We start from the raw sequence: 15,599 nt of genomic DNA on the forward strand, positions 1-15,599 counted from the left end.
AAAACATCTAAATTTTGAAAGTTATCAGAATTCGACGAAACTTGACCCAAATGCTGGTCTAGACCCATGAATTTGTGTGGTAAATTTGCTAAGGAAAATAATAACTACAAATTTGTATAAAATGGAAACAAACTTGCTCTAATAAAATCGTGTAAAACACCTAAATTTTGAACGTTCTCAGAATTCGACGAAATATGACCCAAACGTTGCTCTAGACCTAAGAATTTGTGTGGTAAATTTGCTAAACTTAATAATAACTACAAGTTTGTATAAAAGGAAAACGAACTTGCTTTAATAAAACAATGTAAAACAGCTAAATTTTGAACGTTCTTAGAATTCGACGAAATTTGACCCAAACGTTCGTCTAGACCCAAGAATTTATGTGGTAAATTTGCTAAACTTAATAATAACTACAAGTTTGTATAAATGGGAAACAAAATTGTTCTAATAAAACTGTGCAAAACAGCTAAATTTTGAACGTTCTTAGAATTCGATGAAACTTAACCCAAACGTTGGTCTAGACCCAAACGTTCTCAGAATTCGACGAAGGTTGACCCAAACATTGGTCTAGACCCAAGAATTTGTGTGGTAAATTTGCTAAGCGTAATAATAACTACAAATTTGTATAAAAGGGAAACGGACTTGCTCTAATAAAACCGTGTAAAACAGCTAAATTTTGAACGTTCTCAGAATTCGACAAAACTTGACCCAAACGTTGGTCTAGACCCAAGAATTCGTGTGCTAAATTTGCTGAGCGTAATAATAATTACAAGTTTTTTTTTTTACATTTATTAATGAAAATTACATTTTACCAAAAAAATAATAATTACAAGTTTGTATAAAAGGGAAACGAACTTGCTTTAATAAAACCGTGCAAAACAGCTAAATTTTGAACGTTCTCAAAATTCGATGAAACTTGACCCAAACGTCTAGACCCAAGAATTTGTATTGTAAATTTGCTAAGCGTAATAATAGTTACAAGTTTGTATAAAAGGGAAACGAACTTGCTTTAATAAAACAGTGTAAAACAAGTAAATTTTGAACGTTCTTAGAATTCGATGAAATTCGACCCTTACGTTGGTCTACACCCAAGAATTTGTGTCGTAAATTTGCTAAGCTTAATAATAACTACAAGTTTGTATAAAAGGGAAACAAAATCGTTCTAATAAAACTGTGCAAAACAACTAAATTTTGAACGTTCTTAGAATTCGACGAAATTTGACCCAAAACTCGGTCTACACCCAAGAATTTGTGTGGTAAATTTGCTAAGCTTAATAATAACAACAAGTTCGTATAAAAGGGAGACAAAATTGTTCTAATAAAACCATGCAAAACATCTAAATTTTGAACGTTATCGGAATTCGACGAAACATGACCCAAACGTTAGTCTAGACCCATGAATTTCTGTGGTAAATTTGCTAAGCATAATAATAATTAGAAGTTTGTACAAAATGGAAACAAACCTGCTCTAATAATACAGCGTAAAACACCTAAATTTTGAACATCCTCAGAATTCGATGACACTTGACCCAAACGTTGTTCTAGACCCAAGAATTTGTGTGGAAAATTTGCTAAACTTAATAATAACTACAAGTTTGTATAAAAGGGAAACAAACTAGTTTTAATAAAACCGTGCAAAACAGCTAAATTATGAACGCTTTCAGAATTCGAGAAAACTTTACCCAACGTTGGTCTACACCCAAGAATTTGTGTGGTAAATTTGCTAAGCTTAATAATAACTACAAGTTTGTATAAAAGAGAAACAAAATTGTTCTAATAAAACAATGCAAAACATCTAAATTTTGAACGTTATCAGAATTCGACGAAACTTGACCCAAATGCTGGTCTAGACCCATGAATTTGTGTGGTAAATTTGCTAAGCAAAATAATAACTACAAATTTGTATAAAATGGAAACAAACTTGCTCTAATAAAATCGTGTAAAACACCTAAATTTTGAACGTTCTCAGAATTCGACGAAATATGACCCAAACGTTGCTCTAGACCTAAGAATTTGTGTGGTAAATTTGCTAAACTTAATAATAACTACAAGTTTGTATAAAAGGAAAACGAACTTGCTTTAATAAAACAATGTAAAACAGCTAAATTTTGAACGTTCTTAGAATTCGACGAAATTTGACCCAAACGTTCGTCTAGACCCAAGAATTTATGTGGTAAATTTGCTAAACTTAATAATAACTACAAGTTTGTATAAATGGGAAACAAAATTGTTCTAATAAAACTGTGCAAAACAGCTAAATTTTGAACGTTTTTAGAATTCGATGAAACTTAACCCAAACGTTGGTCTAGACCAAAGAATTTGTGTGGTAGGTTTGCTAAGCTTAATAATAACTACATGTTTATATAAAAGGAAAACAAAATTGCTCTAATAAAACCGAGCAAAACAGCTAAATTTTGAACGTTCTCAGAATTCGACGAAGGTTGACCCAAACATTGGTCTAGACCCAAGAATTTGTGTGGTAAATTTGTTAAACGTAATAATAACTACAAATTTGTATAAAAGGAAAACGAACTTGCTCTATTAAAACCGTGTAAAACAGCTAAATTTTGAACGTTCTCAGAATTCGACGAAACTTGACCCAAACGTTGGTCTAGACCCAAGAATTCGTGTGCTAAATTTGCTGAGCGTAATAATAATTACAAGTTTTTTTTTTTACATTTATTAATGAAAATTACATTTTACCAAAAAAATAATAATTACAAGTTTGTATAAAAGGGAAACGAACTTGCTTTAATAAAACCGTGCAAAACAGCTAAATTTTGAACGTTCTCAAAATTCGATGAAACTTGACCCAAACGTCTAGACCCAAGAATTTGTATTGTAAATTTGCTAAGCGTAATAATAGTTACAAGTTTGTATAAAAGGGAAACGAACTTGCTTTAATAAAACAGTGTAAAACAAGTAAATTTTGAACGTTCTTAGAATTCGATGAAATTCGACCCTTACGTTGGTCTACACCCAAGAATTTGTGTCGTAAATTTGCTAAGCTTAATAATAACTACAAGTTTGTATAAAAGGGAAACAAAATTGTTCTAATAAAACTGTGCAAAACAACAAAATTTTCAAACGTTCTTAGAATTCGACGAAATTTGACCCAAAACTCGGTCTACACCCAAGAATTTGTGTGGTAAATTTGCTAAGCTTAATAATAACTACAAGTTTGTATAAAAGGGAGACAAAATTGTTCTAATAAAACCATGCAAAACATCTAAATTTTGAACGTTATCAGAATTCGATGAAACTTGACCCAAACGTTAGTCTAGACCCATGAATTTGTGTGGTAAATTTGCTAAGCATAATAATAATTAGAAGTTTGTACAAAATGGAAACAAACCTGCTCTAATAATACCGCGTAAAACACCTAAATTTTGAACATCCTCAGAATTCGATGACACTTGACCCAAACGTTGGTCTAGACCCAAGAATTTGTGTGGAAAATTTGCTAAACTTAATAATAACTACAAGTTTGTATAAAAGGGAAACAAACTAGTTTTAATAAAACCGTGCAAAACAGCTAAATTATGAACGCTTTCAGAATTCGAGAAAACTTTACCCAACGTTGGTCTACACCCAAGAATTTGTGTGGTAAATTTGCTAAGCTTAATAATAACTACAAGTTTGTATAAAAGAGAAACAAAATGGTTCTAATAAAACAATGCAAAACATCTAAATTTTGAACGTTATCAGAATTCGACGAAACTTGACCCAAATGCTGGTCTAGACCCATGAATTTGTGTGGTAAATTTGCTAAGCAAAATAATAACTACAAATTTGTATAAAATGGAAACAAACTTGCTCTAATAAAATCGTGTAAAACACCTAAATTTTGAACGTTCTCAGAATTCGACGAAATATGACCCAAACGTTGCTCTAGACCTAAGAATTTGTGTGGTAAATTTGCTAAACTTAATAATAACTACAAGTTTGTATAAAAGGAAAACGAACTTGCTTTAATAAAACAATGTAAAACAGCTAAATTTTGAACGTTCTTAGAATTCGACGAAATTTGACCCAAACGTTCGTCTAGACCCAAGAATTTATGTGGTAAATTTGCTAAACTTAATAATAACTACAAGTTTGTATAAATGGGAAACAAAATTGTTCTAATAAAACTGTGCAAAACAGCTAAATTTTGAACGTTTTTAGAATTCGATGAAACTTAACCCAAACGTTGGTCTAGACCAAAGAATTTGTGTGGTAGGTTTGCTAAGCTTAATAATAACTACATGTTTATATAAAAGGGAAACAAAATTGCTCTAATAAAACCGAGCAAAACAGCTAAATTTTGAACGTTCTCAGAATTCGACGAAGGTTGACCCAAACATTGGTCTAGACGCAAGAATTTGTGTGGTAAATTTGCTAAGCGTAATAATAACTACAAATTTGTATAAAAGGGAAACGAACTTGCTCTAATAAAACCGTGTAAAACAGCTAAATTTTGAACGTTCTCAGAATTCGACAAAACTTGACCCAAACGTTGGTCTAGACCCAAGAATTTGTGTGCTAAATTTGCTGAGTGTAATAATAATTACAAGTTTTTTTTTTACATTTATTAATGAAAATTACATTTTACCAAAAAAATAATAATTACAAGTTTGTATAAAAGGGAAACGAACTTGCTTTAATAAAACCGTGCAAAACAGCTAAATTTTGAACGTTCTCAAAATTCGATGAAACTTGACCCAAACGTCTAGACCCAAGAATTTGTATTGTAAATTTGCTAAGCGTAATAATAGTTACAAGTTTGTATAAAAGGGAAACGAACTTGCTTTAATAAAACAGTGTAAAACAAGTAAATTTTGAACGTTCTTAGAATTCGATGAAATTCGACCCTTACGTTGGTCTACACCCAAGAATTTGTGTCGTAAATTTGCTAAGCTTAATAATAACTACAAGTTTGTATAAAAGGGAAACAAAATCGTTCTAATAAAACTGTGCAAAACAGCTAAATTTTGAACGTTCTTAGAATTCGACGAAATTTGACCCAAAACTCGGTCTACACCCAAGAATTTGTGTGGTAAATTTGCTAAGCTTAATAATAACTACAAGTTTGTATAAAAGGGAGACAAAATTGTTCTAATAAAACCATGCAAAACATCTAAATTTTGAACGTTATCAGAATTCGACGAAACATGACCCAAACGTTAGTCTAGACCCATGAATTTCTGTGGTAAATTTGCTAAGCATAATAATAATTAGAAGTTTGTACAAAATGGAAACAAACCTGCTCTAATAATACCGCGTAAAACACCTAAATTTTGAACATCCTCAGAATTCGATGACACTTGACCCAAACTTTGTTCTAGACCAAAGAATTTGTGTGGAAAATTTGCTAAACTTAATAATAACTACAAGTTTGTATAAAAGGGAAACAAACTAGTTTTAATAAAACCGTGCAAAACAGCTAAATTATGAACGCTTTCAGAATTCGAGAAAACTTTACCCAACGTTGGTCTACACCCAAGAATTTGTGTGGTAAATTTGCTAAGCTTAATAATAACTACAAGTTTGTATAAAAGAGAAACAAAATTGTTCTAATAAAACAATGCAAAACATCTAAATTTTGAACGTTATCAGAATTCGACGAAACTTGACCCAAATGCTGGTCTAGACCCATGAATTTATGTGGTAAATTTGCTAAGCAAAATAATAACTACAAATTTGTATAAAATGGAAACAAACTTGCTCTAATAAAATCGTGTAAAACACCTAAATTTTGAACGTTCTCAGAATTCGACGAAATATGACCCAAACGTTGCTCTAGACCTAAGAATTTGTGTGGTAAATTTGCTAAACTTAATAATAACTACAAGTTTGTATAAAAGGAAAACGAACTTGCTTTAATAAAACAATGTAAAACAGCTAAATTTTGAACGTTCTTAGAATTCGACGAAATTTGACCCAAACGTTCGTCTAGACCCAAGAATTTATGTGGTAAATTTGCTAAACTTAATAATAACTACAAGTTTGTATAAATGGGAAACAAAATTGTTCTAATAAAACTGTGCAAAACAGCTAAATTTTGAACGTTTTTAGAATTCGATGAAACTTAACCCAAACGTTGGTCTAGACCCAAACGTTCTCAGAATTCGACGAAGGTTGACCCAAACATTGGTCTAGACCCAAGAATTTGTGTGGTAAATTTGCTAAGCGTAATAATAACTACAAATTTGTATAAAAGGGAAACGAACTTGCTCTAATAAAACCGTGTAAAACAGCTAAATTTTGAACGTTCTCAGAATTCGACAAAACTTGACCCAAACGTTGGTCTAGACCCAAGAATTTGTGTGCTAAATTTGCTGAGCGTAATAATAATTACAAGTTTTTTTTTTACATTTATTAATGAAAATTACATTTTACCAAAAAAATAATAATTACAAGTTTATATAAAAGGGAAACGAACTTGCTTTAATAAAATCGTGCAAAACAGCTAAATTTTAAACGTAATCAGAATTCGACGAAACTTGACCCAAACGTCTAGACCCAAGAATTTGTATTGTAAATTTGCTAAGCGTAATAATAGTTACAAGTTTGTATAAAAGGGAAACTAACTTGCTTTAATAAAACCGTGCAAAACAGCTAAATTTTGAACGTTCTCAGAATTCGATGAAACTTGACCCAAACGTCTAGACCCAAGAATTTGTATTGTAAATTTGCTAAGCGTAATAATAGTTACAAGTTTGTATAAAAGGGAAACGAACTTGCTTTAATAAAACAGTGTAAAACAAGTAAATTTTGAACGTTCTTAGAATTCGACGAAATTCGACCCTTACGTTGGTCTACACCCAAGAATTTGTGTCGTAAATTTGCTAAATTTAATAATAACTACAAGTTTGTATAAAAGGGAAACAAAATTGTTCTAATAAAACTGTGCAAAACAGCTAAATTTTGAACGTTCTTAGAATTCGACGAACATTGACCCAAACCTCTGTCTACACCCAAGAATTTGTGTGGTAAATTTGCTAAGCTTAATAATAACTACAAGTTTGTATAAAAGGGAGACAAAATTGTTCTAATAAAACCATGCAAAACATCTAAATTTCGAACGTTATCAGAATTCGACGAAACTTGACCCGAACGTAGTCTAGACCCATGAATTTGTGTGGTAAATTTGCTAAGCATAATAATAATTAGAAGTTTGTACAAAATGGAAACAAACCTGCTCTAATAATACCGCGTAAAACACCTAAATTTTGAACATCCTCAGAATTCGACGACAGTTGAACCAAACGTTGGTCTAGACCCAAGAATTTGTATGGAAAATTTGCTAAACTTAATAATAACTACAAGTTTGTATAAAAGGGAAACAAACTAGTTTTAATAAAACCGTGCAAAACAGTTAAATTATGAACGCTTTCAGAATTCGAGAAAACTTTACCCAACGTTGGTCTACACCCAAGAATTTGTGTGGTAAATTTGCTAAGCTTAATAATAACTACAAGTTTGTATAAAAGAGAAACAAAATTGTTCTAATAAAACAATGCAAAACATCTAAATTTTGAACGTTATCAGAATTCGACGAAACTTGACCCAAATGCTGGTCTAGACCCATGAATTTGTGTGGTAAATTTGCTAAGCAAAATAATAACTACAAATTTGTATAAAATGGAAACAAACTTGCTCTAATAAAATCGTGTAAAACACCTAAATTTTGAACGTTCTCAGAATTCGACGAAATATGACCCAAACGTTGCTCTAGACCTAAGAATTTGTGTGGTAAATTTGCTAAACTTAATAATATCTACAAGTTTGTATAAAAGGAAAACGAACTTGCTTTAATAAAACAATGTAAAACAGCTAAATTTTGAACGTTCTTAGAATTCGACGAAATTTGACCCAAACGTTCGTCTAGACCCAAAAATTTATGTGGTAAATTTGCTAAACTTAATAATAACTACAAGTTTGTATAAATGGGAAACAAAATTGTTCTAATAAAACTGTGCAAAACAGCTAAATTTTGAACGTTCTCAGAATTCGACGAAACATGACCCAAACAGTGGTTAAGACACAAGAATTTGTGTGGTAAATTTGCTAAACGTAATAATAACTACAAGTTTATATAAAAGGAAAACAAACATGCTCTAATAAAACCGCGCAAAACACCTAAATTTTGAACGTTCTAAGAATTAGACGAAACTCGACCCAAACGTTGGTCTAGACCAAAGAATTTGTGTGGTAGGTTTGCTAAGCTTAATAATAACTACATGTTTATATAAAAGGGAAACAAAATTGCTCTAATAAAACCGAGCAAAACAGCTAAATTTTGAACGTTCTCAGAATTCGACGAAGGTTGACCCAAACATTGGTCTAGACCCAAGAATTTGTGTGGTAAATTTGTTAAGCGTAATAATAACTACAAATTTGTATAAAAGGAAAACGAACTTGCTCTATTAAAACCGTGTAAAACAGATAAATTTTGAACGTTCTCAAAATTCGACGAAACTTGACCCAAACGTTGGTCTAGACCCAAGAATTCGTGTGCTAAATTTGCTGAGCGTAATAATAATTACAAGTTTTTTTTTTACATTTATTAATGAAAATTACATTTTACCAAAAAAATAATAATTACAAGTTTGTATAAAAGGGAAACGAACTTGCTTTAATAAAACCGTGCAAAACAGCTAAATTTTGAACGTTCTCAAAATTCGATGAAACTTGACCCAAACGTCTAGACCCAAGAATTTGTATTGTAAATTTGCTAAGCGTAATAATAGTTACAAGTTTGTATAAAAGGGAAACGAACTTGCTTTAATAAAACAGTGTAAAACAAGTAAATTTTGAACGTTCTTAGAATTCGATGAAATTCGACCCTTACGTTGGTCTACACCCAAGAATTTGTGTCGTAAATTTGCTAAGCTTAATAATAACTACAAGTTTGTATAAAAGGGAAACAAAATTGTTCTAATAAAACTGTGCAAAACAACTAAATTTTGAACGTTCTTAGAATTCGACGAAATTTGACCCAAAACTCGGTCTATACCCAAGAATTTGTGTGGTAAATTTGCTAAGCTTAATAATAACTACAAGTTTGTATAAAAGGGAGACAAAATTGTTCTAATAAAACCATGCAAAACATCTAAATTTTGAACGTTATCAGAATTCGATGAAACTTGACCAAAACGTTAGTCTAGACCCATGAATTTGTGTGGTAAATTTGCTAAGCATAATAATAATTAGAAGTTTGTACAAAATGGAAACAAACCTGCTCTAATAATACCGCGTAAAACACCTAAATTTTGAACATCCTCAGAATTCGATGACACTTGACCCAAACGTTGGTCTAGACCCAAGAATTTGTGTGGAAAATTTGCTAAACTTAATAATAACTACAAGTTTGTATAAAAGGGAAACAAACTAGTTTTAATAAAACCGTGCAAAACAGCTAAATTATGAACGCTTTCAGAATTCGAGAAAACTTTACCCAACGTTGGTCTACACCCAAGAATTTGTGTGGTAAATTTGCTAAGCTTAATAATAACTACAAGTTTGTATAAAAGAGAAACAAAATTGTTCTAATAAAACAATGCAAAACATCTAAATTTTGAACGTTATCAGAATTCGACGAAACTTGACCCAAATGCTGGTCTAGACCCATGAATTTATGTGGTAAATTTGCTAAGCAAAATAATAACTACAAATTTGTATAAAATGGAAACAAACTTGCTCTAATAAAATCGTGTAAAACACCTAAATTTTGAACGTTCTCAGAATTCGACGAAATATGACCCAAACGTTGCTCTAGACCTAAGAATTTGTGTGGTAAATTTGCTAAACTTAATAATAACTACAAGTTTGTATAAAAGGAAAACGAACTTGCTTTAATAAAACAATGTAAAACAGCTAAATTTTGAACGTTCTTAGAATTCGACGAAATTTGACCCAAACGTTCGTCTAGACCCAAGAATTTATGTGGTAAATTTGCTAAACTTAATAATAACTACAAGTTTGTATAAATGGGAAACAAAATTGTTCTAATAAAACTGTGCAAAACAGCTAAATTTTGAACGTTTTTAGAATTCGATGAAACTTAACCCAAACGTTGGTCTAGACCCAAACGTTCTCAGAATTCGACGAAGGTTGACCCAAACATTGGTCTAGACCCAAGAATTTGTGTGGTAAATTTGCTAAGCGTAATAATAACTACAAATTTGTATAAAAGGGAAACGAACTTGCTCTAATAAAACCGTGTAAAACAGCTAAATTTTGAACGTTCTCAGAATTCGACAAAACATGACCCAAACGTTGGTCTAGACCCAAGAATTTGTGTGCTAAATTTGCTGAGCGTAATAATAATTACAAGTTTTTTTTTTACATTTATTAATGAAAATTACATTTTACCAAAAAAATAATAATTACAAGTTTATATAAAAGGGAAACGAACTTGCTTTAATAAAATCGTGCAAAACAGCTAAATTTTAAACGTAATCAGAATTCGACGAAACTTGACCCAAACGTCTAGACCCAAGAATTTGTATTGTAAATTTGCTAAGCGTAATAATAGTTACAAGTTTGTATAAAAGGGAAACTAACTTGCTTTAATAAAACCGTGCAAAACAGCTAAATTTTGAACGTTCTCAGAATTCGATGAAACTTGACCCAAACGTCTAGACCCAAGAATTTGTATTGTAAATTTGCTAAGCGTAATAATAGTTACAAGTTTGTATAAAAGGGAAACGAACTTGCTTTAATAAAACAGTGTAAAACAAGTAAATTTTGAACGTTCTTAGAATTCGACGAAATTCGACCCTTACGTTGGTCTACACCCAAGAATTTGTGTCGTAAATTTGCTAAATTTAATAATAACTACAAGTTTGTATAAAAGGGAAACAAAATTGTTCTAATAAAACTGTGCAAAACAGCTAAATTTTGAACGTTCTTAGAATTCGACGAACATTGACCCAAACCTCTGTCTACACCCAAGAATTTGTGTGGTAAATTTGCTAAGCTTAATAATAACTACAAGTTTGTATAAAAGGGAGACAAAATTGTTCTAATAAAACCATGCAAAACATCTAAATTTCGAACGTTATCAGAATTCGACGAAACTTGACCCGAACGTAGTCTAGACCCATGAATTTGTGTGGTAAATTTGCTAAGCATAATAATAATTAGAAGTTTGTACAAAATGGAAACAAACCTGCTCTAATAATACCGCGTAAAACACCTAAATTTTGAACATCCTCAGAATTCGACGACAGTTGAACCAAACGTTGGTCTAGACCCAAGAATTTGTATGGAAAATTTGCTAAACTTAATAATAACTACAAGTTTGTATAAAAGGGAAACAAACTAGTTTTAATAAAACCGTGCAAAACAGTTAAATTATGAACGCTTTCAGAATTCGAGAAAACTTTACCCAACGTTGGTCTACACCCAAGAATTTGTGTGGTAAATTTGCTAAGCTTAATAATAACTACAAGTTTGTATAAAAGAGAAACAAAATTGTTCTAATAAAACAATGCAAAACATCTAAATTTTGAACGTTATCAGAATTCGACGAAACTTGACCCAAATGCTGGTCTAGACCCATGAATTTGTGTGGTAAATTTGCTAAGCAAAATAATAACTACAAATTTGTATAAAATGGAAACAAACTTGCTCTAATAAAATCGTGTAAAACACCTAAATTTTGAACGTTCTCAGAATTCGACGAAATATGACCCAAACGTTGCTCTAGACCTAAGAATTTGTGTGGTAAATTTGCTAAACTTAATAATAACTACAAGTTTGTATAAAAGAAAAACGAACTTGCTTTAATAAAACAATGTAAAACAGCTAAATTTTGAACGTTCTTAGAATTCGACGAAATTTGACCCAAACGTTCGTCTAGACCCAAAAATTGATGTGGTAAATTTGCTAAACTTAATAATAACTACAAGTTTGTATAAATGGGAAACAAAATTGTTCTAATAAAACTGTGCAAAACAGCTAAATTTTGAACGTTCTCAGAATTCGACGAAACATGACCCAAACAGTGGTTAAGACACAAGAATTTGTGTGGTAAATTTGCTAAACGTAATAATAACTACAAGTTTATATAAAAGGAAAACAAACATGCTCTAATAAAACCGCGCAAAACACCTAAATTTTGAACGTTCTAAGAATTAGACGAAACTCGACCCAAACGTTGGTCTAGACCAAAGAATTTGTGTGGTAGGTTTGCTAAGCTTAATAATAACTACATGTTTATATAAAAGGGAAACAAAATTGCTCTAATAAAACCGAGCAAAACAGCTAAATTTTGAACGTTCTCAGAATTCGACGAAGGTTGACCCAAACATTGGTCTAGACCCAAGAATTTGTGTGGTAAATTTGTTAAGCGTAATAATAACTACAAATTTGTATAAAAGGAAAACGAACTTGCTCTATTAAAACCGTGTAAAACAGATAAATTTTGAACGTTCTCAGAATTCGACGAAACTTGACCCAAACGTTGGTCTAGACCCAAGAATTCGTGTGCTAAATTTGCTGAGCGTAATAATAATTACAAGTTTTTTTTTTACATTTATTAATGAAAATTACATTTTACCAAAAAAATAATAATTACAAGTTTGTATAAAAGGGAAACGAACTTGCTTTAATAAAACCGTGCAAAACAGCTAAATTTTGAACGTTCTCAAAATTCGATGAAACTTGACCCAAACGTCTAGACCCAAGAATTTGTATTGTAAATTTGCTAAGCGTAATAATAGTTACAAGTTTGTATAAAAGGGAAACGAACTTGCTTTAATAAAACAGTGTAAAACAAGTAAATTTTGAACGTTCTTAGAATTCGATGAAATTCGACCCTTACGTTGGTCTACACCCAAGAATTTGTGTCGTAAATTTGCTAAGCTTAATAATAACTACAAGTTTGTATAAAAGGGAAACAAAATTGTTCTAATAAAACTGTGCAAAACAACAAAATTTTCAAACGTTCTTAGAATTCGACGAAATTTGACCCAAAACTCGGTCTACACCCAAGAATTTGTGTGGTAAATTTGCTAAGCTTAATAATAACTACAAGTTTGTATAAAAGGGAGACAAAATTGTTCTAATAAAACCATGCAAAACATCTAAATTTTGAACGTTATCAGAATTCGATGAAACTTGACCCAAACGTTAGTCTAGACCCATGAATTTGTGTGGTAAATTTGCTAAGCATAATAATAATTAGAAGTTTGTACAAAATGGAAACAAACCTGCTCTAATAATACCGCGTAAAACACCTAAATTTTGAACATCCTCAGAATTCGACGACAGTTGAACCAAACGTTGGTCTAGACCCAAGAATTTGTATGGAAAATTTGCTAAACTTAATAATAACTACAAGTTTGTATAAAAGGGAAACAAACTAGTTTTAATAAAACCGTGCAAAACAGTTAAATTATGAACGCTTTCAGAATTCGAGAAAACTTTACCCAACGTTGGTCTACACCCAAGAATTTGTGTGGTAAATTTGCTAAGCTTAATAATAACTACAAGTTTGTATAAAAGAGAAACAAAATTGTTCTAATAAAACAATGCAAAACATCTAAATTTTGAACGTTATCAGAATTCGACGAAACTTGACCCAAATGCTGGTCTAGACCCATGAATTTGTGTGGTAAATTTGCTAAGCAAAATAATAACTACAAATTTGTATAAAATGGAAACAAACTTGCTCTAATAAAATCGTGTAAAACACCTAAATTTTGAACGTTCTCAGAATTCGACGAAATATGACCCAAACGTTGCTCTAGACCTAAGAATTTGTGTGGTAAATTTGCTAAACTTAATAATAACTACAAGTTTGTATAAAAGGAAAACGAACTTGCTTTAATAAAACAATGTAAAACAGCTAAATTTTGAACGTTCTTAGAATTCGACGAAATTTGACCCAAACGTTCGTCTAGACCCAAGAATTTATGTGGTAAATTTGCTAAACTTAATAATAACTACAAGTTTGTATAAATGGGAAACAAAATTGTTCTAATAAAACTGTGCAAAACAGCTAAATTTTGAACGTTTTTAGAATTCGATGAAACTTAACCCAAACGTTGGTCTAGACCCAAACGTTCTCAGAATTCGACGAAGGTTGACCCAAACATTGGTCTAGACCCAAGAATTTGTGTGGTAAATTTGCTAAGCGTAATAATAACTACAAATTTGTATAAAAGGGAAACGAACTTGCTCTAATAAAACCGTGTAAAACAGCTAAATTTTGAACGTTCTCAGAATTCGACAAAACTTGACCCAAACGTTGGTCTAGACCCAAGAATTTGTGTGCTAAATTTGCTGAGCGTAATAATAATTACAAGTTTTTTTTTTACATTTATTAATGAAAATTACATTTTACCAAAAAAATAATAATTACAAGTTTATATAAAAGGGAAACGAACTTGCTTTAATAAAATCGTGCAAAACAGCTAAATTTTAAACGTAATCAGAATTCGACGAAACTTGACCCAAACGTCTAGACCCAAGAATTTGTATTGTAAATTTGCTAAGCGTAATAATAGTTACAAGTTTGTATAAAAGGGAAACTAACTTGCTTTAATAAAACCGTGGAAAACAGCTAAATTTTGAACGTTCTCAGAATTCGATGAAACTTGACCCAAACGTCTAGACCCAAGAATTTGTATTGTAAATTTGCTAAGCGTAATAATAGTTACAAGTTTGTATAAAAGGGAAACGAACTTGCTTTAATAAAACAGTGTAAAACAAGTAAATTTTGAACGTTCTTAGAATTCGACGAAATTCGACCCTTACGTTGGTCTACACCCAAGAATTTGTGTCGTAAATTTGCTAAATCTAATAATAACTACAAGTTTGTATAAAAGGGAAACAAAATTGTTCTAATAAAACTGTGCAAAACAGCTAAATTTTGAACGTTCTTAGAATTCGACGAACATTGACCCAAACCTCTGTCTACACCCAAGAATTTGTGTGGTAAATTTGCTAAGCTTAATAATAACTACAAGTTTGTATAAAAGGGAGACAAAATTGTTCTAATAAAACCATGCAAAACATCTAAATTTCGAACGTTATCAGAATTCGACGAAACTTGACCCGAACGTAGTCTAGACCCATGAATTTGTGTGGTAAATTTGCTAAGCATAATAATAATTAGAAGTTTGTACAAAATGGAAACAAACCTGCTCTAATAATACCGCGTAAAACACCTAAATTTTGAACATCCTCAGAATTCGACGACAGTTGAACCAAACGTTGGTCTAGACCCAAGAATTTGTATGGAAAATTTGCTAAACTTAATAATAACTACAAGTTTGTATAAAAGGGAAACAAACTAGTTTTAATAAAACCGTGCAAAACAGTTAAATTATGAACGCTTTCAGAATTCGAGAAAACTTTACCCAACGTTGGTCTACACCCAAGAATTTGTGTGGTAAATTTGCTAAGCTTAATAATAACTACAAGTTTGTATAAAAGAGAAACAAAATTGTTCTAATAAAACAATGCAAAACATCTAAATTTTGAACGTTATCAGAATTCGACGAAACTTGACCCAAATGCTGGTCTAGACCCATGAATTTGTGTGGTAAATTTGCTAAGCAAAATAATAACTACAAATTTGTATAAAATGGAAACAAACTTGC

This window comes from Sesamum indicum, linkage group LG7 (assembly GCF_026168435.1).
Source record: "Sesamum indicum cultivar Baizhima isolate 11 linkage group LG7, ASM2616843v1, whole genome shotgun sequence".
In the NCBI taxonomy this organism is placed as follows: Eukaryota; Viridiplantae; Streptophyta; class Magnoliopsida; order Lamiales; family Pedaliaceae; genus Sesamum; species Sesamum indicum.